The sequence below is a fragment of the Mustela putorius genome, unplaced genomic scaffold (assembly GCF_011764305.1).
Source record: "Mustela putorius furo isolate JIRA1106 unplaced genomic scaffold, ASM1176430v1.1 tig00000151_pilon_pilon_pilon, whole genome shotgun sequence".
In the NCBI taxonomy this organism is placed as follows: domain Eukaryota; kingdom Metazoa; phylum Chordata; class Mammalia; order Carnivora; family Mustelidae; genus Mustela; species Mustela putorius.
The window spans coordinates 11475951-11500502 of record NW_025421296.1 but is presented as its reverse complement, the minus strand read 5'-3'; the positions used below and the strand labels follow the sequence as shown (position 1 = coordinate 11500502).

The following is a 24552-nucleotide window of genomic DNA, read 5'->3' as shown; positions in this document are numbered from 1 at the left end:
AGGGCTCTATCCCAGGACCCCAAATTAATCAGTTTTTGTTTTCATTTTTGTTTTACCCCTAACTTCCCCAGGTCCCTATGTATATCATTATCCTTTTGTGAACCTGGGCTTGAAAGCTCATAGTCATCTTTGTCTGTTGGCTCCCTTTTTCCTGGTTCTGTTTGTCTTGGTCTTTGCTGTGCACCCCCACCCCAACCTCAGCCCCCAGCTCCCTCTTTCCTCTTACTCTGTGCTCATTGTGTAGCAATTGTTTTCTAAGCAGGATTCCTAACTCCATTTTCTTCCCACTAAAGTTGATACTATCCACTGAAGAACAATTAATTTTCCCAAATTACTTCTCTGTTCATGTTACTCTCTGATTTAAAAATCTCCAATGACTCATTATGGCTTAAGGCAGTGGTTTCCCAGAATTTTAGATATGATAGAGCAGTAAATAAAGCAATTAGGAAAAAAATCAAACCTAGAAAAAAATTCAGGGAGGAAAATCTCTTATTTCTCTTAGTAAAGTCATTTTAAAAATCACAGTTTGTAGTAGCCATCATTACATTTAGGAAAAGATGTTTTAATCCTAAAAAGGGACAAAGTAGTTTGTGGGATAACATTTGCCTAATAAGCTACCTATGTTGTGGTTTTATTGTGGAATTTTATTGATGTAAAGCTTATGTTATATTAGATATCATGGAGAGATCTTTCTGTCTTAACATATTCTTTTTTCTTTCTTTTTTTTTTGTCTTAACATATTCTTAGAGTAATCCAAATCTCAGTAAAAGTGGCCATATTTAACGGGGGGAAAAAAAATGGGAATGACCATCTTGGAATAGAAGACAAATTTTCGTTTTCTTTTTCATTTTATTTTATTTTATTTCTTTTCAGTGTTCCAAAATTCATTCTTTATGCACCACACCCAGTGCTCCATGCCATACATGCCCTCCGTACCTACCACCAGGCTCACCCAACCTCCCACCCCCATCCCCTCCAAAACCCTGAGTTTGTTTCTCAGAGTCCACAGTCTCTCATGGTTCGTCTCCCCCTCCAATTTCCCCCATCTCACTTCTCCTCTCCATCTCCCAATGTCCTCTGTATTATTCCTTATACAACACAAGTAGGTGAAACCATATGATACTTGACTCTCTGCTTGAATTATTTCACTGAGCATAATCTCCTCCAGTCCCATCCATGTTGATGCAAAAGTTGGATATTCGTCCTTTCTGATGGAGGCATAATACTCCATTGTATATATGGACCGTATATTCTTTATCCATTCAGAATACAACTTTTTAAACAGGAAATAATGCTCTTATGAAAAGCTCACACCCTTGGTCACTTTCATCTTATATTCCTTGGACTGTTGGTCACATGGTCCCTGATCATGTCTGATCATGTCTGAGCCCTAGCCATTTTACCTGAAAGGTATATGACCTGCTGCCCGATTACCTTAGGTCTGCTTCTTCCTCTTTAAAATGGAGACTTTGAAATTGACGATAATGAGGTTTCTTCCAGTCCTAAAGTCTATATTGTTGATTGATTGATTGATTTACCTAATCAAAGGTAATAGCTGTATTCATTAACTCTGGTTTTCTGTGTACATAAACTTAAAATGTTGAGGATTATAGGCAAGGATTTTCCCATCAGAGGGTGAGGGGTAAATCAAAGTGTAAGATTAAAACTTCCTTATTCACACTTGATTAGCTTGATATCTGTAAATTAGGAAAACAGGGAATATCATGAGTGAAATGGGACAGGATGATGAAAATACTCATTTAATACACATCAGTTTAGTGTGAGGGGAAAGAAGTAAAATGAAACCATCACTGATATAAAAGATTATCTACCCTCCCATTTCACTTAGCTATGAAAGAATCATTACTTTAACTCACACTGTTATTAATCCTTTGATTTGGCTTTGTTTACTCTCCCATTCTGACTGAGGCAGGGCTCAAACTGAGGTATCCATGACCAAAAAAAGAGGGGGGGGCGGTGATCGACCAATCCATATTTTTAGGCAGAGGAATTATGAAGCTTGTGATCCCTACTCTTGGAAGAAGGATGCTATCTCATGAATCTATTCCATAGACTTTCAGCGCTATCCAGGAAGACGTAAATGAAAAACGAGTGCAGACAAATATGGACACAGGGTCTACACCTGCAGAACACAAGTACTTATAAACTCTATAAATTCCACTTCACCTGACCTATTTTGAAAGATTCCCTACCTTTCCATGTACCTAAGGAGCAGGGTTTTGAGCTTGAAATACATAACTGCAATATTATCACATGTGGATTTCCAAGCCCAAGGGCCAATTATCACTTCAGACCTATTTAGTGTAATGGAGAGTTCCACAAATACTTCTTTGATATTGACATCAGAATCAAAGTGATGGATGGATTCATAAAAGAAAGATGTTTTGTCCTTTCCAGTTTTATGTCTCCCTGACAAAGGCATTGTTGGTTTAAAACTGAACCCCATCTCAAACTCCTGACCACAGATCACATCTTACCTCTTAAAAGTCATTTCCTATTACACTGTGCATCCAAGTCCCCTGGTTCTTGTGGCCGAAAGGAGGGACCCCTGGATAGTTCTTTCCAAATGCTGAAGTGGAATTCTCACTTTTGGTGTGGGCAGGCAGTGTGCTGGTCATTAGTGATGCTTGACCGAATGTCAGGAAGAGACCATTAGCTGGGTGCACTGCTGGGAAGAGGCCATTAGCACCCAGCTGCCAGCAGTGGTTTGGAATGTGGAGCATGCTATAGGTTCACAGCCTGGAAATTGTACATCTCTCAATATCTTGCAGATGGCTTGGAAAGCAGCAAAGATGAGTCATATTCCACAATCACTTTGATACTTTATCCCCGAAATTCTAAAAAGACAGAAGAGAAATGAAAATTGTGGTCAGGTTCCCCATACATTAGGTATATATGGAGGTTGTTTAGAAACATCAGATGAATGACTAAATGTTGTTATGTTTATGAACATATAGAAAACCATACGTAAGCTTGACTTTTCCCACATAATAGGATTTTGTTAAATGCAAACCCATACTTCAAAAATTTTTCAAGAACCTGTACCCCGGGGGATAAAAATATATGTTTATAAAAAAATAAAAAATTAATTATAAAAAATATAAAATAAAAATAAAAAACTAAAAAAAAAAAATAACCACAATAATGATGTATCAAAATGTTAGGATCCTTGCTTTCCATGATCTTAAAAGAGCATCTCTTTATTATTTTTTAAAATTTTATTTATTTATTTGAGAGAGAGAACATGAGGAGGAAGAGGGTCAGAGAGAGAAGCAGACTCCCCGCTGAGCAGGGAGCCCAATGCAGGCTCAATCCTAGAATTCCAGGACCATGACCTTTAACCAATTGAGCCAACAAAGTAGCCCAAAGAACATCTCTTTTGTCCTCTGTGTCTCCCATCTCATTTTTAGGCATTTTCAATGAGAGGTAAGAGATTGCATTAGTCAGGGTTCTCTCAAGAAGCAGAACAAATAAGAACCATTAAGAACAAGTAAGAAATTTTAGTATGAGGAATTGGATTGTGCAATTATGGGGGTTGAGAAATCCCATGATCTGCTGTTCTCCAAGCTGGACACACAGGAAAGCTAGTGGTATGGTTTGATACTGAGTCTAAAGACCTCCTCTGAGTCCAGGGAAATCAGTGGTGTAAATCCCAACCCAAGGGCAGAAGACCAATGTCTCAGCTTATATAAGCAAGCAGGAAGCAAAAAGGAGCATATTTCTCCTTTCTCTATCTTTTTGTTCTGTTTAGGCCCTCCATGGATTAGCTGGTGCCTACCCATGCTGGGGAGGGCAAATCGCTTTACTGAAGATACTGATTCAAATGCTGATCTCATCCAAAACACCCCTACAGGCACACCCAGAAATCATGTTTAATTTGGGTTCCTGTAGGCCCAGTCCACTTGACACATAAATTCGTGTCACCAGCATCTACCAGTGAGTGTCTGTGAGCTACCCATAGTCTATCATAGGCCTGGTGCTCTCTGCTTTGTGCATCATGATCTCTCCCACTTTCTGCATTCTAGCTCTGTGTGATCCTTTGTCTCCAGCAGACCTCTCTGTGCCTGCATTTTTTAGGCTGTGTTTGTCCCTCTTTGCTGCCCACAATGAGTGGAGTACGGACAGGAAGGAGGGACAGTATATCTGTAAGAGAAGAAGTGGATATGGAAGACTGCACAGACTGGTTTGGGAAAAGTTCTGTTCATGGGTTGCTTTTTACTCCATGTTTTGATTCAGGCAATTCATCGTAAATTAAAATTACTCAGTTGGAAAGGGAAATCTGTTATATAAGGATTCAGACATACAGGGAAAGCGGTAACACCCAGCTCCAGAAAGGCAGGAAGTATGTATGTAAATACATAACCCAGAGCCATGATACCTGCTATAGTGGCGTAGACCAGATTTCCCAGTCACAGAATTTATTGGTAGGGAGGGGGAAAGTGTGCAACTTCCTGAGCTGGGACTTTAAGGAAAAAAAATTGCAAAATTGGGAAATCTGGCATATTTTTGTAGGTTTTTTCCACATCTGCTTTAGCCCCTTATTTGCTTAACCCCATTGAAACCCTCTCCTTTAATATTGGGCTAAGAAAATGCAATAAGCTTTTACCTGTTGCAAACACACTGAATAAACCATGAAAAAATTCAGGAGCAGAAGACAGTATTTCAGAGTTTGTGATTATTACATTTGTGGACTTAGAGATGAAAGACAAACATTAGATGGGAAAACCTATACTAAATGGGAAATGCTGAAAACATGTATCAGAGCCAGGAGGAGTGTGTACCAGAGCCAATGCCATTATCAATCCCCTGGAGTCTGAATTAATACAGCAAAGGATTTAGGAAACTGTGGTCAAGGATGACATTAGCAAATGTAATTTGCATGGACCAGGAATGGAGAAGACTTCATTACCCATATAGATGCAGCCTTCAATTTCACAGTGGTGTAATTTTAATAGCTCCTGAGTGCTGCAAATGCTGTCAGGCTTGTGCCTAACTTATAGATTTGAATATTGTTCTTATTGTATTTAAGGCAACACAAAGTCGGATTTGTGGAACAACATTTTTGTTTTCCATCCTTGTCCACTCATAGCTATCTTGGAAATACTTTTCCTTAAAAACAAACATGAATTTTGAACAAAATGGTTAATGAAAACAGAAGAGGCGTAGATTTTTCATTTACTCCAAATTAAATACCTTTGAGGCTAAGTCTGAAGACTGCCTCTGAACTTAAGTGTTTTCAGTCTGAACCAGACATTTCTAAATGTCTTCTGCTGGAATCACTCTGCATTACACATATCACAAAACCTTATTACTTCCAAATTCAAACTCTTGTTAAAATTTGTATCACTCCAGTAGTTTTATATCAGTAGGAACACTGGTGATGTTGAGTGATTTTAAGGTAATTGAAGCATATTTATTTTAACAGGCATTGTAATCTGGCAGCCAGTGAAGCAAATACAGGGATATTGAATGGCTTATCACCAAGACTGTAATAATCAAATGCATTATAGACACACAGTGGAAACCAGGTATGATGGTTCTGAGGAACCTCTCAGGACACCCACACATCCCTTTGGCTCTGGAGGCAGCGCAGCCTGGTGATTAGGAACATGGACTGTGGTCCCAGACTGCCTGGCTCTGCACTTATCACTGGGTGTCCTTGAGCAAGGGCAAGGACTTTCATGGCTGTATTGGTTTCCTATGGCTTCCATGATGAATTTTATAAGCTGGGCAGTATAAAACAAGAGAAATTTATTTTCTCACGATTCACAGGGCCAGAAGTCTGAAATCAAGGAGTCGTTGGTTCCTTCTGGAGGCTCTGAGGGAAAACCCATTGCCTACCTCTGTCTTAGCTCTGGGTGGTGGCCTGTGTTCCTTGGCCTGCCCTTGCATCTCTGCAGTCTCTAACACCGTCTTAATATGGCCCTACCTAATCCAATATCCTCTCTTCTCCACCTTCAGTTTACATCAGCCAAGACCCCATTTCCAAATCAGGTGACCTCCTGAGGTTCCTTGTAGATATGAATTCAGGGGAGGGAGTCACACTTCAATCCAGTATAGTTGTCTCAACTGTAAAGTGTGGCTGCCAACCACGGAGGTGGTTGTAATGGAGGTAGAGTGCTTAGAACAGTACTTTGCACCTGGTAAGCAGTGTGTATGTTTAGCTCTTCACTGAACTTGTGATAAAAAGACCACACTAAACCCAATAAGCATAAGTTCATTTTTATTTGTCATAGACTCCTTTGCAGGTACATTTATAAGACCATGACCTTTCCCCAAACACCAAATATCTCCCTCCCTCCCTTGTCCTTTCTTTACAAATGGTCCATTGCTTAAAAAAAAAAAAAAAAAAAAAATAGAAGAAAGAAAAAAGAAAAGAAAACCAGAAGGCACATTTTGGTGTGAAATGCTACCACAGCAATAGGAAAGGGAAAGAAAGCCAAACCAATCCACAACCTGATCCTGTGTGACAGAGGACAAAAAATTCATCAAAAAGACACATGGCTGCTGGTTGCCAAGTTACAAACTGGCAAGCCTGGCTGGGCCTAGATAACCAACTCACTTTAATTAAATTGCCTCTGATTGAGCTTCTGGCTGTGACTTTTCATACTGAGTCTGGCTCTGCAGCGAGGCAGCTCAGGCCTTTGGCATAAAATTGTGGTCATCTGACTGTATTTCAAACCCCAAAGCTTGACTCACTGTAGGCCCATTTGGGTGGTGTAGGCATCAGACCTGGTTTGTGCTGATTGTAAAGCACAGATGCTACCAGTCAAATTGCCCAGGGCAGCCTCTGTGGGACAAGATCAGCTGGGGTGTATATAAGGTGTGGAGGGGTACAAAGGCTATAAGGAAACACGGGAACACGGTGCTTTGTTGTCTTTCTCCTTCTTCCTTTTGTATGGAAAATATTGTGAAAGTGGGGCCCTACAAGACTGCATGAAGTCCCCCACTGGCCCTGATTTCTAATGATTTCTGGCCTTGTGTCTCCTAGTCTACATGATGAGCAGTTCATATTAGCCATGTGCGCACTTCCTGTAATCCCTCCAATCATTTCTGACTCTAGTGCCATTCAGATGAAACTGGAGTTCCTTTGAAAAGCAGATGTGGAAGGAATCCCCTGAGCCACTGGTCCAGAGGAAAGATAATCAAGTGGGCAGTACGTGGAGGAGGCCTTGGGTTGACCCCTTATGAATATAGCCTTCATGACTAACAAAATTTTTTCTTGAGCTGTGGATAACCACTGCTGATTTTGGTTAAAATCAATGCAGTGCCCTGAGTGGACCAGTGATTCCCACCTGCCCCTCATCTTTCCCTCCGTCCTTCCCCATCTGGCTCTAGTTCCTCCATACCCTGGCTGCGCACCATCCTCTGAACACTAGGCGTTTTGTCCTTATTAATCTTTGTATCTGTCCTTCTCCAATTCCCACCTGGACAATTTCTACTGATCTTTAAAGCACATGTAAGGCTAGGTTTTCATGGAGTAGAGTGTTGTGGGGAGACCAGGCCACCAGCTAACTAGTTCTCTGCCCATCTCTCTCTCTTTCCAATATTGTTTTCAATCATGGTGCTGCCACTTCTCTGGTGATGGTCTTCAGAACCCCATGGCCACCTTTCACCTGTGTATTGTTGAACAGGGTAGAGAATACATCCTCTCCTCCTGTCCCCTCTGCTTACACTTCTCTCTTCAAGGTCCAGTTGAAACATCACTCAGATTTGAAGTGGTCAACTCTCCAAGGCAGAGGTGTTTTTAACTTCTTCTCTGAGTCCACAGTGTTTTATAGGAAACTTTGTACCCATTTTGCTGTCTTTCACTGTTCTGAGTTCCTTAGATGAAGGAACAGAGACACTCAAACACTTTCATACTTTGTATGAAAGTATCTCAAACACTTTCATACTTTGCTCATTAGTGTAAAGTAGATGATCAGCATAAGACTCAGAGAGAATGAACACTGCACAGTGCATATTACATTTGTTAATTCATTTTATCCGGGTGGAGGATGTTGAAATCTTATCAATATTAAATGTGAGATAAATAAGTCCTTTCTCTGATATGGCTCTACCTGATTTAACTGACCCTGTCATGCTTCTAGGCTGGTAGAAAATTAACCTGTCATGCTCTGTGTGGCCTTCTCCTCAATCCCCATGGTAGTATCCATTTCTAGCTCTTAGGTACCACCAGAGTGCTGGGCCTGGGAGGATGGGGGCCTCTACTACTGGGTAACTGTTTGACATAGAATCTGTTTAATCTTTTGTTTCCATGATTTGAAGTAGCCTTCCAGATCCAACAGACTCTTTTGCTCATGGCCATCCTCTGGACATCAAATCTTGCAGTGGTATGGTTTCTATCTCTCTCCCCTACTATGGGGTTCTATTTTCTCCCCAGAAGGCTATAAGAAACCAGCCCTAGGGGCGCCTGGGTGGCTCAGTGGGTTGAGCCGCTGCCTTCGGCTCAGGTCATGATCTCGGGGTCCTGGGATCGAGCCCCGCATGGGGCTCTCTGCTCTGCGGGGAGCCTGCTTCCCTCTGTCTCTCTCTGCCTGCCTCTCCATCTACTTGTGATTTCTCTCTGTCAAATAAATAAATAAAATCTTTAAAAAAAAAAAAAAAAAAAAAAAAAAAAAGAAACCAGCCCTAATGTCATGACCTTGGCTGCTAGAAATCTCCTTTTCTTCCCCCAAACCCAGAAGAAATATTTTTTAGTCTTGGCTGAGGGTGGGAAGAGGAGTTGACAACTCACTTTCCTGCTGCTTTTTCAAGACACCTTTTTTTTTTCCCCTACCAAAGAATCCTTTTTTTGTTATTTTTGCTTCCTCCCCAAATCTTCCAAGTTCTAAAGAATTAAGCTTTGGGGGGGAAAAAAAAAAGACTTGGTCACAAATTTCCTCTGAATCAATGATATTATGAACTAGTGTGATTTGGGGGAGCAGAGATGAAAATGAGAATCAGTAGGCAGAACAACCCCCAAATCAGTAGCTTAAATAAATAGAAGTTTCTATCTCTTTCCTAAAACAACTCAAATATAGGTAGGTTACCCAGCTAAATGTATACAGCTGTGCACTAAGAAGTCAGTGGTACCATCCAGAACATGAGGCTTCCATCTCTGGGTCCAAGATCCAGCTAGGCTATTTTCCAGCTAGCAGGGATAAGGAAGCAGAATTCAGGGTAAACACAGCTAAGGTGATGACCTGGAGTTAAACACACCACCTCTGCTCATTCCCTTTGTCCTGAAGTGAATACGGCCACTCCTAGCTTCATGACAGGCAAGGTATGCCCAGGAGATGGCTGCCAGGAGCTTAGCTAAAACCCCTGTGAAAGATGTGATTCTATTATTAAAAGGAGAAGTAGAGAATTAATATCAGAGCCCAGTCAGCGGTCTGCCCCATACAAGAAAAAATTAAAACAACTTAAATTAAAACCTCAAATATTGTCTAATTATGTTGGCAACCAAACTATTCTGATTGCACTTTAAGGATGAATAAATGAGATTCAGAGAACATGAATAATTTATCTAGGGCCATACAAGTAGCAAATAAATAAATGGTGGAGTTAAGACCCAATCCTAAATCTGTTTGACTTCGAAACCTATATGTTTCCCTATACTCTACTAGTTACTGATGCATTTGGTGAGTAAATTTTAAGATTATCTTTCCAATGTCCATGGTTAACTAGCACCTTTTATTTTTTCTCATATTAATCTATATATGAAAAATGTAATCATTTGGCCTCTTTTAATGTTTAGCTTCACTGCTCTGTGTTAGGTAGAGATGTCATGAATTCATGTCACTTGATACACGAAGTGTCTTCTTGTTTGGTCATGGGTGATAGCTCAAATTGTGTTCAGAAGAAAAGGAAGACCACAGATCAATATCAATAAACCCTATGCTCTACCATATGATGCTTTTTTATATGCAAAAGACATACTGCCTACAGCCCAGAGCAATTTAGAAAGGCCTCTGGTTCTCTGAAAGCAAGCAGCATCTTTATGCAGATTTCCAACCCCCAAGAACTGGAGCATGTCTCCACGCTTCGCTTCCTGCCCTGCCCTTGCTCTTCTCCTGCTCCACCTTCTGGTTTCCCTGTGCCACGGTACCTCCTTTGGCTTCTATATGTGGACGTTCTGCTAACATTCTGCCCTGAAACTCTTCTCATGCTGAGTGTTCTCGTTTAGAAACACATTCATTCCCATTTCTTCAATAATTTGAAAAACTTCCAAATTTATATATCCGGCCATGACTCTTCCTGGTATATTATAATAATGAGACCATATGTCATTAGAGAAATGCAAATTAAAACAATAATGAGATACCACTATACACCTATTAGAATGGCCAAAATCCAGAACACACACACCATCAAATTCTGTGGGGGGACAGATGAATAGGAGGGTTTTTGGGCAGTGATACTATTTTGAATGATATCATAACAGTGGCTACATGTACGTATACATTCTTCCAAACTCACAGAATGTCTAAAACCAGAAGTGAACCATGCAGTAAACTAATGGACATTCTGTAATTATAATGTGTCTATGTAATCATTTGTTTTAACAAATGTTGATAATAGGGGAGGCTCTACCTGTTTGGGCCCAGGCAGTATATGAGAAATCTTTGTGCCTTCCCCTCAACGTTGCTATGAACCTAAAACTGCTGTAGAAAACTAAATATTGGGGCACCTGGGTAGCTCAGTTGGTTAAGCATCTGCCGTCAGTTCAGGACATGATCCCAGGGTCCTGGGATGGCGTCCTGCATCAGACTCCAAGCTCAGTGGGGAGTCTGCTTCTCCCTCTGCCTGCCACTCCCGTGCTTGTGCGCGCTCTCTCTCTCTCTCTCTCTCTGTCAAATGAATATATACAATCTTTAAAAAAAATTAAAAAAAAAAAGAAAATCTTAGCAAAATGAGAAGGGGAAGGAAAGATAATGGACACCAGAGGTAACATTCAAATACGAAGTAGTCTACCTGTTCTCTGATACATAAAGTATTTAAAGACTTGGAGCTGAAGGGCTTTATCGTTTAGGATGATCAATCTTGGGACAATTGATAGCAATCCCAAGAATGACATGTACCTGCCATGGCAGACGGATAAGAAAGACCCAATTTGGGGGTGGCTATTTGCTCTGGGTGGTTTGAAGGCTGGAAAGGATAAACCTAGGGTGGGGGAAATGAAAAATAAGGGTTAAAGAGCAAGGGTGAACATGATTAAAAGGACTGGTAGAGTAAACCTAGGGGTATGGGAATATTTGAACCTCTCCATAATAAGAAAGATGATAGAAACTGAACCCCAGACAAGGGGACTAGCTCCAAGACTCTGGAAGCCAATGGTTTAAAAAGAGCAACCATAATTAAAAAACAGAACAAAACTAAACAAAACCTTTTTATAATAAATCATCATTTCACAAGACAACACACTCACTTCTGTTTATGACCACGTCATTTCCCAAGACTCACAGAGCTTAATAATAAAACAATAATTGAGTTACACTCAGTAAGGAAAGCAATGGCAATTTGAGGGAGTTTTTTTTTTTTTTTTCTATTTCCACTGTTATGCTCTGGTTTATTTGATAGGTAAGCCATGTACAAACCACGAGAAGGAAACTTCTTGGCCCTCTAAGAACAGACAGTTTCTTGCCAATCAGACTGAGTCTTAGCCAGCAGGGACCAAGCATCCCCCCATTTTAAGGATAAAGCCTTCTAAACTGCTATGCTTCTATCTACTTAAAGAAAAGGAATTTATTCCAAAGTGGTGTGCTTGACTTTGGCTTAGCCTAAGCAATGAATGTCCAGTAGGTTTTGAGGGTCCAGTGGATTTAGACTCTTAACTCATCATGTTTTTGCCACTAGAACTCCCATTCATTCTTTCTTTCAACAAGAATATATCGAGTACCTACTTATCCCTATTTATATTTCTTTGTATATTTGCATGTCTGCCATTTGTATATTCCCTGTGCATCCCTGCCTGTGTGGAAGTTACACACCAGTCCATCCTCTTTCCCTGGGTGTCTCTGACCTGAGCCCTAGGACTCCCACTCAGTGGCTGTTTTGCTTGCCCTGGAGCTCCCTCAGTTGTCCTTGCACTGCTGCTGTGCTTTCTTTTCTCAAATTTGCATGAACGCTTTAACTATGAGTGAATGGAATTCTTTCTTGGAAGCCCTCAAAAGCTAGCCTTTATTTCCACTGCAATCCCTTCAGTCTAGGAACACAGTTCCTTTGGGGAGTGGCCTAGATACTCCCAAGACAGCCAGTGTCTGTGGTGTGTATTTTGTTTCCCACCTCAGGGGGATTTCTGACCCTCAGAGGCTCGGTTGACTTTATACTCTCTTCTTTTCAAAATCTTAAAGACAGAATTTTGGAGTTGTGGTCATTCAGCCAAGGGCTCCATTATTTCTCATATTTTGCTGAAGGAACTTGATGAAAATCCTTCCCCCGCCACCTACCCTGATAGTTCAGGGTTCCAAAGGTAGATTTTAACCAAAGGAGATAATGTTTATAAAGTACTTAACGTCTGACATGTAGTAGATATTTAATAAATGATAGCTATTATAGCTAATATGTAATTATGAAAACTAGAGTGTAGATTAAACTGTAAAGGTGATCCTAACTTCCTAGCTGTGTATAACAATGGCAATGCTGACAACAATAGTAAATTATGGCTATAAATGTATTTCCAAATCTTTAAGTCCTAAACTTTTAGTTGTTGTCTTTTTTAAAAACGTTACTAATTTAAAAAATAGACTCTCTTTAAAACAAACAAACAAACAAACAAACAAAAAAGCCTCACTATATTCTAAACTCCTTAGTGCCCAATATAAGTGCCAAAAGATAAAACCAACTTCCGCACATTCAGTTATTCACTTATTAAACACTTGCTTTGTTCTTACTTTCTTTCGACTTAATCCCATCAGAATCTCTCTTCAGTCCCCCAGAGGGCTCTGTAGCTTTGCTCCTGTCCTGACTGGCATGCATGTCTTCAGAGACTCCACTTGGGAGTAGAAGTCAACATCAGCATCTCCCTGATGTCCTTCTACTGTGTATAATTTTATGAATACAAAGGATCTGGGGTGGGGGTGGGTCAGCCAGCCTGCAGGAGCTTTGTCCCAGTTCCATCCCCACTGTGTCAGCATTGATTGTCTTGTGAGTCTTAGAAGGAGATAGGCTGACCCCAGGACTGGGTAGATCATCTGTGAGAGAGGAAATGAGATGAGATATTTAACAAGACAGTGTTGGAAGATGTGCAGTCTAGATTCTTAGTCACTTAGACAGTTGATTACAAAAAGGAATGGGATTTTTGAGAAAATAAAAATGTTTTAAACATTCATTAATAATCAAAGAAATGCAAATAGAATTACTGATGAGATGCCATTATCACTTTCAAAATGGTAATAATTTAAAAAATAATAACTCAAAACCTTGGTACACATGCAGGGGGAAGAACATGCATTTGCACTGCGTCAAGACTTCAAAATCATCCCAGTGTTCTAGAGGATGGTTGACAGTGAGCACTGCATGCATGCAGTCTTAGTTCTAAGAATTTATTCTATGAATGTTATCAAAAGGTTTCTACATAAAGGTATCCATTACTTGAGGAAAATCATAATGAGTGCCATAGTCGTTTTAGCTGCCATAACACGATGCCACCCCCTGGCTGGTTTAAACAACGGACATTATTTCTCATAGTTCTAAAGGCTGAAAAGTCCAAGATCAGAGACCCAGCAAGCTAGGTTTCATTCTGAGACCTCTTCTCTTGCCACGTTGGTGGCAGCCATGTTGCTGTGTGATCATATGATCTCTTCCTTGTGCATTCAGAAAGAGAGAGCAAGCTCTCAGGTGTCTCTTCTTGTTAGAACACTAATCGCATCTTGGGGACTGTGCCTTCATGACCTCATCTAACCTTAATGACTTCCCAAAGGCCCCATATCCAAATGCCATCACATATATTTAAAAAATAATTACAAATGTACCTTCCAACACTTCGGACCTCAATGAAATATATTGGACACTGCATTAGTCCACCAGGGCTGCTGTGACAAAATGTCACACCCTCTGTGGCTTAAACAACAGACATTTATTTCTCACAGTTCTGGAGGCTAGGAAGTCCAAGATCAAGGTGCAGATGATTTGATTCCTGGTGAGGACTTTCTTCCTGGCTTGCAGATAGCCACCTTCTTTCTCCTTCACATGGCCTTTCCTCTGTGCGCACGCACACACACACACACACAGTTCTCCTTTAAGGATATGAATCGTATCAGATCTTATCAGATGCCCCATTCTTATGACCTCATTTAACCTTACTTACCTCCTAGAGACCCCATCTCTCAATACAACCACAACTGGAAGTTAACCCTTCCAACATACAAAGTTTGAGGAGATGCAAACATTCAGTCCAAAGCCTTCCGCCCCAACCCTCCAAAACCCTTCTCACATGCAAAATACATTCATTCCATCACAACATCCTCCTGCCCAAAATCTTAAGACATTTCAACAAAAAGTCCCAAGTCCAAAGTCTCATCGAAATATCTCTAAGTCAGATACGGATGAGGCTTGAGGTATGATTCATCCTGAAGGTGAATTCCTCTCCAGCTGTGAAGCTGTGAAAGCAGATAGCTGTGGTTCTTCCAAAATATGATAGATCAGGCAGAGGATAGACTTTCCCATTCTAGAAGGGAGAAGTAGGAAAGAAGGAAAGTGTTCAAACCACAGTCCAAAACTGAGCAAGGTAAATTCCATTAGGTCTTGAGGCTGGAGAGTAATCCTCTTTGGTCCTATCCTCTGCCTTTCAGGCTCCCCCAGCTCTCTGGGAAGGCTCTGCCCATGTGGTTATCATTGTAATAATCAGTGAACCCACATTGACATAATCACAGGGCTTATATTAAAGGTCACATTTACTGTTAATTAGCTTTAAAAAAAGGATTTTATTTATTTGAAAGAGACAGCACATGAGTGGGGGAGAGGAATAGAGGGAGAGGGAGAAGTAGATTCCTTGCTGAGCAGGGAGTCTGATGCAGGGCTCAATCTCAGGACCTTGAGGTCATGACCTGAGCCAAAGGCAGATACTTAACAGACTGAGTCACCCAGGTGCTCTTACATTCTATAGCTTTATAACACATATCACCATTATGGTATCGTACAGAATAATATCACTGCCCTAAATATTCCCTATGTGCCGCCTATTTATCCCTCCTTTTTACAAACCACAAATAACCACTGATCTCTATAGAGTCTCTAGTTTTGCCTTTCAGAACATCATATTGTTGGAATAGTACAATATGTAGCCTTTTCAGATAGACTTGTTTTCACCTAGTAATATACATTTCCATGTCCTCCTTGTCTTTTCATTGGTTGCTTCCAAGTTTTGGCAGTTATGAATAGAACTGCTATAAATATCTGCATGCAGGTTCTTGTATGGACGAACGTTTTGAATCTATCGGGGTAAATACCAAGGAGCTTGATTGCTGTGTTGTATGGTAAGAGTATGTTTAGCTTTGTAAGAAACCACTAGATTGTCTTCCAGAGTGGTTACACCATTTTGCATTCCTGCCAGCAATGAATGGGAGCTCCTGATGTGCAAAAGGGACACATTAATGGCAATTCTGTAAGAGTTAAGAATGTCATAGGCAGAAGCCAGGCTCTGGAGTCAAAAATCCTGAGTTCTAGTCATACCTCTACTCTAGGAGAAACAACTCTAGGAGGAGGGCGATTGCAGGCTGTCTTGGACACACAGTGGTGAGAAGTGAGACGTGCGTACAAATGCATGCACTGGGCCTGCCACACTCATGATAAACACTCAATAAACACTAATAATAACAATAATTATTACATATGCATTTGCATCTTGAACATTTGGGAGAAAAAAAGGCAATGACTGTAAACTGAATATTAAATATTCTGATTCCTATCTTACCTTTTTGGGTATTTTATAATTAAAAAAAAAAACAACATTATATTCTTTTTGGAGTAAGGAAAAAACTCCTTTATATTAAAAAAAACATCCTATAGTCCTGTACAGCAACTTAAAATAAACGATTCACATGTGTCCCAGCTAATTAATCCCAGGTCTCACTTGTTCTTGAGCTCCCTGATCGCACCTCTCAGATTTAGTTGCTGGCCGTTTCTCTTGCTCTTGATGCCTGTATGACATTTCTCCTTGGTAGTTGAGCAGGCACAACCAGCTCCAAAACAGAGTTCTTGAATTTTCACAGAGACCTATTGCCCCCGAAGTGCCCCACTTTCAGGGAGGGACTGAAGATCCCTGCCAGAGAGGAGGAGTTACTGTGTCCTCCTTTGGCACTGCTTTTGCTCTCACATGGCACACCCAACTTGTCATCAACTCCAGTTAGCTCAATCTTAACAACACCCCACTCAGCCTCTTATCACTGTCTTGACTTTGAACACCCTAGTCCAAGTCACCATCTTACATCACCTGGACCACTTCTACTGGTCTTCCTGCTTCTATCTCCTTCACACTGTAGTCACAGTATTTCTATAAAAGCCAGATCGTATTTTCTGTGCTCAAAGCCAACTACTGGGGGGAAACAAACCATAAAACCATATCACAATGGCTTCCCATCTGAAATGTGAATTTCCCAAATGACATGCAAAGTCCTTAAAGCCTTGCACAATCCTCTCCGCCTTCCATGCAACCAGCCCCTGACAGCCTCCCTCATGGTTCTCCAGCCTTGTGGTCCACTGTGTGTTGTCTGTACCACTGTGTTGGGAATGCATAAGTCTTCCTAGAAAGCCCTTACTCCAGCTGGCTTACTCCTTTGCTTTCTCTAGTGTCCACTCAGCTTTCATCTTTGCTGATCACCCTATCTAAAATAGTACATGTGAGCTTGCATGTGTATGTGCGTACACATACACACACACACACACACCCCAGACCCTTTGACCCCTATCTTTTTTCCCCCCTTGATAGCCTCTACCTTTCACATTTTTATTTGGGGATTGTACCAATTTTGTTCATTGTTGCATTCCATGCACCTAACAGTATCTGGTATATACTGTTGAAGTGAGGACACAGAAGAGGGCCTGCAGGAGGATTCAGGGCCAGGTTGATGGGGAGGAGACTCTTCTGATGTTCAATAGCAGTGGACACAATCTGAGACAGATCATTAGGGAAGCAGAGAGGGCAAGGGGGAGTGGGAAAAGAGAATATGGTGTGGTTTCCCCCAGATGTCCCAGGCAGAACATAATATGGGGGAAGGGATGAAAGAATATCCTGGTCCTATCTATTTGTGGTCAGTTGTACTTGCAGACAAACCAAATGGACTGGTCATCTCTTGACTTTGTGGCTTCTAGAACAGAAGATTTCTTCATCCTAATCCCTTGAAAGGATTTCTTCTATCCACCAGGCATATTATTAATATTGGATGTGTAAATTTTCCTCTGTTCTTCAAACTGGGATATACAAAGCGAATCCCTCCAATAACCATTGAAACTAATGAGCATTCTGGGAAGTTTCTGGGCCTCAGGAAGACTTTGTTGAACTTTGAGTCCAGATTGAAGAGATTTGGATTCCATTTTCAACTTTCGTAGTGACTCAGAGCTTGGTTCTTTGAACCAGTCACTCAATCTTTTAGCTCCAAACTTCTTGATTTGAAACACAAGAATGAGAAATGCCACATTCACCATGCAGGGCACCAAGGGGATTCCTCTTTACTCACTGTGCTCTGGATTTCTGGGAGGAGATTCCCTAGGGTGAGCTGAGTGCAGACCTTCAGAAGGAGAGTTAAGACATCTTCCTGTCTGGAGAGAATTACATGAAGTCCAAGCCAAGAGTGTAAGGTTAAGGCAAGGACATCATTTGGAGACCAAGGCCAAGAAAAATTGCCTAAGTATTGCTGTTGTCTTTTTCCTCCTTCCCTTCCCCTCACCGATATTTTTAAGCCAAGGAGGAAAAATCGAGTTAATATGAATAATGAGGAGAGTACTAAAAATGAAAATGTGCTTTCAAGTGGCAAATAAAGACTGAGGTTCATCAAGTGGTTATTGTAGATGGGAAGATGGACGGGCTGTGAGCTAGAAGCTTTTCTGGAATTATTTGGGAGTATGACCCCTTTTCCTGCCACATCCCAAACTGCTTGACCCCAAACTTGCCCTGGGACTCCTCAAAGGGTTTTTATTTAATGACGGATTTTATAACACCCACTTTGAAAATATTTTTCCAACATTCTTAGCTCTTTTGACTTTCAGATTCCTTACTTAGGGTGAAAGGCATTATTATTATCATTTTTCTGATGAAGAAACCACGTCTGAGAACTTAAATGTCCTTCTTGGACTCATACAGCCGACATGTGACAGAGTCAAGTGGAACCCTGGATCCTCCAACTCTAAGTCCCCTATTCCTTAACATGACCTGACTAACTAACCACTCAAAGAAAAGGTACTGAAACTCCTCAGTCTCTTTTATGCCTCCATTCACCTTGCTTTCTCTGCCAGATGGAAGATCTAGCCTCTCTGCAGTTTCCAATTACAAGCACAGTGCTTTACCCTTTCTCTTATGAGCCAGAGAGCTACTGGGCTACTCTGAGGGACCAGAATGAGACTACTAACATTGTTTTCTTCCTTCTTACTTACCCCTACCTAAGATCTGATGGAGAGAGCCTGGAAGTCTCTTCCTGGGACGCTTGTCATCCTTCACCTGAAGCCCAGTTTCTCTTAATGCTTTTAATCTTTCCTTTTCTTGGCATACAATTCTATATATGCTTTCTAAAGAGCTGATTCATCCCCACCAAACAGCATTCATCCTCTGTTCTGTAATTTAATTTCTGTTATTTGACATTCATACATACGTGTGATTGCTGCTACTAACAACATAGCTCAGGACTAGCAGATATGTCAGCCAAGTTTGAAAGTCAAATTGCATTACACAGCTTTTCCCTCCATGTCTCTCATTCAGTGATGAATATTTTATTGTATATCAAAGTAATATATAACAATGAAAGTGCCTTGTGTTTATATAGAGCCCTTTTACTTCACAAAGTACTCGTATATTTTCTCTGCTTCATTTATTTTCAGGGTTTTTGGCATGTTTCATAGGGGCACCTGCATGTAAATAATTTAAATGTTCTAATACAAGTAGGTATGTGGATTAGCATTTTTTAAACTTAATATTCCTTCACACAGGCTAAAGTTTTATCTCCTCTTTTCTCTGCTTTTTCCAGATTCATTGCTATCTCTGTTAATTTGAAATACATATAAAATGTTACAATGACCAAGGTAGGCAGGCTGTGATTTCAGAATAGGTGGCCTTGGGCAATGTTATCCCATACTGTCTTGTGAGCTATTCTTTTCCATATGCCACTTTACAGTCATGTCTCAGAAGAGACATAAAGACAGGCCTTCTGGAACCTAAAATTGGCAAAAGAAGGTAGTATTTTTAAGGTATGGTTAAGGCGCTGAGACATAACAGCAAAGTGATCTTTCTGTTAATTATGTCTGAAATCACTTAGTACCAATCCTGGATCATAGGCACACACTAAAGATTGGTTAAATACAAATCTGAAACACTTGACTGGTGTCACCTTTGGCCTAAAATTTCTCTCTTGTTATGTAATTCCTACCCAGTATTGAAAGCCTTTCTCCGCTTCTATCTTCACTTCCTTATCCTTCTCAGATTCCTTTGGTGCAATTTGTTTCTCTCTATGTAGTCATTTCATTCACAATCTTTGTTGATTGATAAGTATGGTTCTTTTTTTTTTTAAGATTTATTTATATATTTGACACAGAGAGAGAGATCACAAGTAGGCAGAGAGGCAGGCAGAGAGAGAGGGGGCAAACAGGCTCCCTGCTGAGCAGAGAGCCCGATGCAGGGCTCGATCCCAGGACTCTGAGATCATGACCTGAGCTGAAAGCAGAGGTTTAACCCACTGAGCCACCCAGGTGACCCGCTAAGTGTGGTTCTTAAGTCATTGTCAAAACAGGTAATACCTCCACTTTCATGAAGCTCATATCCTGGTCAGGAACTATTTGGTTATAATAAAATGAAACTAACTCAAACTGATGAAAGGGCCAAGTCATACCATTCAAGAATGTGAGCATGGTCAATATCCCTAAAGAGCTAAATCTGAAACTGGGAAGACATTAGAGATAAAGCTTTCCCCCTTTGCCCCTTTTGCTAGAACCTAATGGGATTTTGTGTCTTCTGTTGTTGTTGGCATTCACCAAAGCATCACTCTTCTCTCTGTAGACTGGCTTTGTCCACTCAAGTTAGACATAGTCAAGATGGTTGCCACAGCCTTACTTTATGTGACCATCCAGTTGAGTCTCTGAGTGCCTGGTTCTCATGATTGTCCCATTCACCCGGTGGGCTGACTCCATCCCTAGACCAAGGGTCTGATGCCACTCATGCAGCTTATGGATTGACAATTTCAAGTTGCCATTTGAGTTTTAAGCTTTGGGACTTCCTTCATAATAGGTTTTGTTCTTTTCAACTGTCTGACATATCCATCATATTAAACATTAGTTGAAGATGTGCCAGAAAATGTCCACAGAGACCTATAAAAAGGTGAAATAAACTTAATGTGTCAACTCTGTGATACTTATTTCATAACCATATTGGCTACTTTTGTTTTGTCCATGGAATTACACATCATTAAATAGCACCATTTGACTTGATATAATCTAATATATAAGAATGTGAGTGGGAAACTAAACCACTTTAGTAACTACAGAAAATTACTTATTAATTCTTATTATCTCCTGGATCAGGGAAATTATCTGAAAAGTTAACTTTCTTTTTTCTAAGATTATCAAGTGGCATGATGCTCTTTTTATCCACTAAAATATGAATAGCATTTAAGTTAATATACATTTTCAAGGTCATTTTAAAATTTCATAATTCTTTTAGAGAAAGTGTCTTAAGTTTCTGATGGTTTGACTAGAGAGTTATTATGGATATTTTTATAAAAGTGTGAATGTTAGAGACAGCTTAAAGATAACTACATGTGAATCAAAGAACCCACTTTTTTTTTTTTTCAGAGAGAATGCAGCACGTTGGTTTCCACACATAAAACCAAAATTATCTCTCTTCCAACAATAACGTGACAGAATGACTCACTTATATTGTAAAGAAATCCATAGATCCCAAGAAATTTCTACAAAAACGGGTCATCTGACTCTCCCTTTTTTATTTGCTTTTTCACACTCTGTCTCTGGATGCCCTGATTCTGTATCTTTGGATGTCTAATTTAGAGCTTCATAAGATGCTAGATGAGTGCCCTAACTCCTGTGAAGATGCTTTGACTCACCTTGCATGAGCCTGACCCAGATCTCAGTTCAGCTAGTATACCTTTCTGGGTTCTACTAACTATGGATTCTCCTAAATTAGAAAAGATTGTTAATGGGTATAATTTCATCATTTTTACTCTCTAATATCTGAATACATCCTTTGACTTCTGATCATACTGTTTGAAACGGCCAAAATGCAGTATCAACAACAAAAGTCAATTTTAGGTTGTTCAATTAAAATAGAAATGAAAATAGGACTTAGTACATACTAGGTGACCCATGATAATAAATGATCTTTTCCCTTAAGACAATTCAAACCTTGTTATCAGGCACTGTGACAATAAATTAGTAATATGCCACTTTCTGTGGTCATCATAATTCATTCTTAATTCTGGGAGAATGATATATTCATAGATTCCACAATATTTATTGAGAAGACTGTGGCAGTTTTAAGGATCCAACAGAGAACCAGATATACCCGTAAGAAGCTATAGGAATTAGAATAAGAATAGAAATAGGTACAGTTATAAGTATAAGTATAAGTATAGGTGTAGACATAAGTATGGTCCATTTCTGTTACTGGCTCCCACCAATGCTATCATTTCCTGATGTTATCCAGACTTCTGGAAATAATCCGCATTCATTTCAGGTCAAGATAAATGGAGTCAGAAACAGTTTTCAGCTGCTGAATATTAAAGAGGATGTTGAATTTCAAATTGTGTTTAAGTAGTAACTGGCTCTGCTGCAAGGTTTTATAAAGAGTATTGTCTTCATTGCCACTCTCAACCTGTTAACTCTTTTTAGACATTAAATAACATTGAATGAGATCAGTAGTTATGGAGCTAGGAATGAAAGGGTCCTATAGACCCATATATCTTTGGAAAATAGTAAGTGGCTATTTCTTATTAATGATTTAGAAGCTTGATGATTTGGAAGAAAATCTACAAATGAGTTTAAAAAATCAAGACCTACATCTCTAACCCATGAAACAAGTACATTAACCGTTATTTGATTTTAATGCAGTAGCCTGGGAAGATCAGAATGAGCATGAACTCATTATTCTAACACGATGGATTTATACCATTTATTACATAGATGGTAGGGAAGCACACTTTTTTGGTAACTGTCATGTTAGTTTTTACTGTGTTTATTTTTACAGCAACAATTAAAGTACTAGGAAAATAATATTCAACACCCTGTTGGGTTGTCTTTTTTTTTCCCCAGACTGACCATTAAGGAAAAGAAAGGCCGGCATGGTTCTATAATATTTGTTCCCAGGCATTGTCTAGACTGCATCTTATTCCAAGAGTCTTCCCTCAAATGTTTATGATGAACTTTAATGCAGGCAGCAAGCACTTTTTATTTTGAGCATCAAGGCCAGGAGTGGAGGGGTTACTCTCTGTGACACAGTGTTGTGTTTGGCTAGGATCTCTCAAAGTTCATCTTATGTTCTCACATACACTTTGTTTTTCTTTTACCATTTTCGCTTGGTCTTATCTTTCTCTTCAACAAGAGAAAGTGCTTCCTGCAGTGAAGTTGTTAAATTGATATAGATTACATTTTTCAGTTGAGTCTTTCTTCCTTCTGGGTCATGTTAAAAGAAAGAGAGGAGGAGGGAGAGGGAAAGGAGATGAGGTGTGATCTCTCTGCTCTCACAGATTCTCTTCCTTTTCAAATATGAAAAATTATTATTCTCTTGCACGGTGCCTGGAAGAATGGGTCTGAACAAATTTTAAACACACTGGAACGACTTGTTCCAACCAAATAATCAGTGTCTGTAATCCTGTCACCTTTGGTATATTCCTCTCCATTACACACAGTTGTCATGGATTGGGTGTATTACAGTTCAACGAGTAGAGAACAAAGTACAAACTTTAAGTACTTTTCTTTTACCAAGCAAAATCTATAAATTACCGCCTTTCAATGCCTAGCCAAATAATTTAATGGGACAAGTGATTTTTTTTTTTTTCCAAAATAGAAAAGAATGCTCATGCTTTGATAAAAACATTGGTAGCAGAAAAGACAGTCTTTCCCTGGTACTGGGGCTCAGATTACTCTAGAAGCTGGAGAAGAGGTGAGTCAAATCTGTTCCTATGAGCCTGAGAATCCCATGCTAACTGATGTCAGCCACTCATTCTGCCTCCTAGCTCCTTGCCCCTCATCGGGGCCCATGCTGTGGTCCCTGCCCCAGGAAGCAAAGTCCAGGCTCCAGGAGATTTCCCACAACCTTCAATTGCTTTATTCAATGGTTACAAACTTCCTGACTACCAAGGGCTCCTCTAACTACTTCTTCCCATGAGCCCCCAATATTGAGAGACTTCCTCTACCAAAGGAAGTCATGATACATATTCTCTACTAGCCAGGATCATGCACAACATCCAAGTTGAGCTTCTGAGTGCCATGAAAGAACCAGCATTGCCACATCCAATTTATAAAATTTAAGCCAAAACCAAGCACATCTATTAAGTTTTTAATTATTCTGCACAACTTGCTTGAGCATAAATGTGACATTTCTATTACCTGCACGTCTCCACCATTGCATTCATGAACTCTTCAGAGAAAACTTCGATCTGGGCATGTTTTCTTTTCTGGTTTTGGATAGTGAATCATCTGTGTTTTGAAATCTGGTAAGACCTGGTTTTAAATTTTGCTAACTTAGATAAGTTATTTTACTTCTCAGAGTAAGAACTGAAGAGAAAATAAATGAAGTATCTAAAACTGTGTCTGCTAAATGAAACAAGATGGGATTGGGAGGGAGACAAACCATAAGTGACTCGTAATCTCACAAAACAAACTGAGGGTTGCTGGGGGGAGGGGGGTTGAGGTTATGGACATTGGGGAGGGTATGTGCTTTGGTGAGTGCTGTGAAGTGTGTAAACCTGCTGATTCACAGACCTGTACCCCTTGGGATAAAAATATATTATATGTTTATAAAAAAATAAAAATTTAATAAATAAATAAATAAATAAAACAGTGTCTGCTACATAATGAGCAATTAGTGAATGTAACATTTTTCATATGATCTACTTATCATTCATTAACTACCACCAACATTTCCTCCACATTTCCTAGAGTATATTCCAACAATTTTTATTTTTTACTGAATTACCAAATTAATAATTAAATACTTCATTGTAAACATCGTGAGGGCAGAAACTGAGTCTTCATTTTTGGATTCTCCACAGTGACAGTGTTGTCTAATCATAAAGAAAGCAATCAGTAAATGCTCAGTGATAGAAAAATACTAAATTTGAAGTGTAATGTATAGTAATAAGTAATTTATTATTTGATAATAATTATAATATACAC

General features: G+C 39.8%; 1 protein-coding gene across 2 annotated transcripts in view; it reads left to right on the top strand.

Annotated features, from left to right (window-relative positions):
- The window catches only part of XKR4 (XK related 4), a 423643-nt gene that overhangs the window by 129790 nt on the left and 269301 nt on the right, over positions 1 to 24552 (top strand). The window lies entirely within an intron of this gene.